General features: G+C 66.9%; 1 protein-coding gene across 1 annotated transcript in view; it reads left to right on the forward strand.

The window, feature by feature from the left end:
* The window catches only part of MCAM (melanoma cell adhesion molecule), a 28,203-nt gene that overhangs the window by 5,708 nt on the left and 20,500 nt on the right, over nucleotides 1–1,995 (forward strand). Inside the window, exon 2 of the mRNA XM_019474295.1 lies at nucleotides 1,575–1,580. The gene's annotated coding sequence lies outside the window, so the exon portion shown is untranslated. The remainder of the gene's footprint in view (nucleotides 1–1,574; nucleotides 1,581–1,995) is intronic.

Below are 1,995 nucleotides of genomic sequence, written 5' to 3' on the forward strand. Positions count from 1 at the left end.
CGCACGGAGCACGGGACAGCCGGGGCATGAGAGTGGCCCCCTCACCCTGGTTCCATGCGGCGCGGGGGGCAACCACTACCCACAGGGTCCCTGGGGCCACACGTGTGATGAGTTTGTGACAGCCTCAGCCCTGGCACGGGGGAGGTTTGCGCTCGCTAGTGGGGTCCCTGGGGCGGGAGTGTTTGGGACAGGGTCAGCCCAGGTGCCCACAGGGTCCCTGGGGCCACATGTGTGATGAGTTTGTGACAGCCTCAGCCCTGGCACGGGGGAGGTTTGCGCTCGCTAGTGGGGTCCCTGGGGCGGGAGTGTTTGGGACAGGGTCAGCCCAGGTGCGAGAGGAGGTGCCCTGCTGCTGTCACCCCACCGAGCAGTTTCCTGCGGGAGGTCCTAGAATAAACCCATGGCCGTGGCCTGGCCCAAGGTTACAGCCCCAGAGTGGCTTTTTCCCCCCCCGCCCTGCCAGCTCCTGGGCAGGGCGTGGGGCTGCCAGCGTCTCCGGCCTTCGCTCCGCCATGTCCCAGGAGATGGTCCAGGCTCACCGCCCTGACGGTGATGACAAGCTCAGGAAAATCCAGCCCTGGAGCCCAAGGCTTTTTAAGGAAGGGGAGAGCAAGCAGAGCAGATGACCCATGGGAAAGACATCTGCAGCCCCAGGAGGCACCAGCCAGTGGGGGGCCAAGGAGGGAAGCACTGCACCCCCAGGCAGCAAGGGAGGAGCCCTGAGGGAGCAGGATGCTGGGGTCCCCTTCCTGCAGCCGCCTGCCGCTTCCCCTACATGTTTCCCCCGTAACACCCTGAGCCGGGGCAGGAGCCGGGGCAGGGAGCACGTCCTGGCACACTCTGCGCGGGCTGATGCTGCTTGGTGCCATCCAGCTTTCCTTGAGCCGCAGCACTGGCTGGGCTGCTGGGATGGCAGATCCATGTCTGTCTGTCCCCACCCGTCCTGCTGGCTGGCTCCCCGCCAGCCCCGTCCCCTCCCTGCCTGGCTGGTTTTGGCTGTGGGCTCCCTCGCAGCGGGTGCCTGGATCCCCCCGGCGGCGTGTGTGCCCGTGCCCACGTGACAGATCCAGGATGCTTTCAGCATTTATGGTAATGTTTGGATTTCTCATTGCTTTACCAAACAGGAGAAGGAAAAAAAGAGCCGAGCCAAGGGCTGGGCGTGCTCCACTCATTCCCTGCCTCTGGCTGCACACCTGCCTCCCCCTCCCCGCTCCTGGCGCCTGCCGGGGCCCCTGTCATGCCTGGGGCACCGTGCCCTGGTGGGCTCCCCGCCGCAGGGCTGGAGAGGTGCAGGGGCTGCAGGGTTTAGAGGTCGCGGCTCTGTAGCAGGGCTTCTCCGTCATTGCTCCGTGCTCCGGGGTGCAGAGGGGAGCCTGTTGCCTGCTCTCCCCTGCCGTAGGGTGTCCAGCTCCACAGCATCCAGACCTGCTGGAGAGAGGCACAGGGCTCAGGCACCCCAGCACGGGGCGAGGAGGGGTGCAGGGGGCTGGGAGCACCCGGGGGATCGGTTCAGGTTGGAACACCGATTTGGCTGGAGCAGCATAGAGCAATGCTCCCAGTGGAGGGGCTGCGAGGCTGGGGTGCAGGGACAGGAAACGCCTTCCTGGGGCCCTGCGGGGGGGACAGAGGTCCCTGCCAGGGTGCCTGGCAGCTGGGCTGTGGCCAGGACCCCTCCTTGCGAGGAGGGTCCCCCCAGCTGTCCCTGCACTTGCTGGAGGTCCGGGCACAATGCCACTGCGCTCCCAGCTGTGCCCGTGGCAGCTGCCAGCAGCAGGACAGGATGGGCCCCGCTTGTGAGCCCCCTCCCCTTGTCAGCCCCTCAGTGCTCATTTGGCACAGGGTAGACAGGGCTCTGCTGCAAACCGGGCTGCGCTGGTGCTAACCGGGGCCACCACAGCCCACCCTGAGGGCACAGGAGCCCGGGATGTGCGTGCACCCCTGCCTGCCTGCCCTGCAGGCACCCCTGCCTGGAGACCCACTACCGGCAAGGGGCTG

This window comes from Aptenodytes forsteri, unplaced genomic scaffold (assembly GCF_000699145.1).
Source record: "Aptenodytes forsteri isolate BGI_AS27 unplaced genomic scaffold, ASM69914v1 Scaffold841, whole genome shotgun sequence".
In the NCBI taxonomy this organism is placed as follows: domain Eukaryota; kingdom Metazoa; phylum Chordata; class Aves; order Sphenisciformes; family Spheniscidae; genus Aptenodytes; species Aptenodytes forsteri.